The following is a 567-nucleotide window of genomic DNA, read 5'->3' on the forward strand; positions in this document are numbered from 1 at the left end:
ATATGTGACAAAAAAAAACAAAAACGCAAAGCATGCTGGTAAGTGTTTCTTTGTCCTGAAAGGTAAATGAAGAATTAATATAAGTATTAAAAAACCCATGGGTAGAGCATGGCATGAATACAAATATAACAGTAGTGATAATTCTGCTAAAAGGTGCATCGTAAAACTTGAAATCCTCATTTTTTTCTTTATTATAATTAAAGATAATTACAGACGTCCCACTTCACTGACTGATTTTGTCAGTTATAATAGAAAGAAAAAATGTGTAAAAAGGTATAAAGGTGATGATGTGCCAAAAGACCAGGACAAATGTGCCAGCAGACTGGTAGAATATTTTTTTTGTGGTCAAAATAGACAATTTACCTCCTAAACCCACTTCAGCATTGCACCAAAAAAACCTTTATATCACAATCTAACATTAAAGCTGCTTGACCACGGAGAAAGCCAGCAAACTAATAATCTGCTGATCCATGTGGTTAAAAAAGAAAGAGGGAAACATCATGGACATGAGCTGTTTTCCTGATGTTGTAGCTTGAGACAGTGAAAAACATAAGATTTGACTTTCAT

The sequence above is a fragment of the Symphodus melops genome (assembly GCF_947650265.1).
Source record: "Symphodus melops genome assembly, chromosome: 12".
Taxonomy (NCBI): Eukaryota; Metazoa; Chordata; class Actinopteri; order Labriformes; family Labridae; genus Symphodus; species Symphodus melops.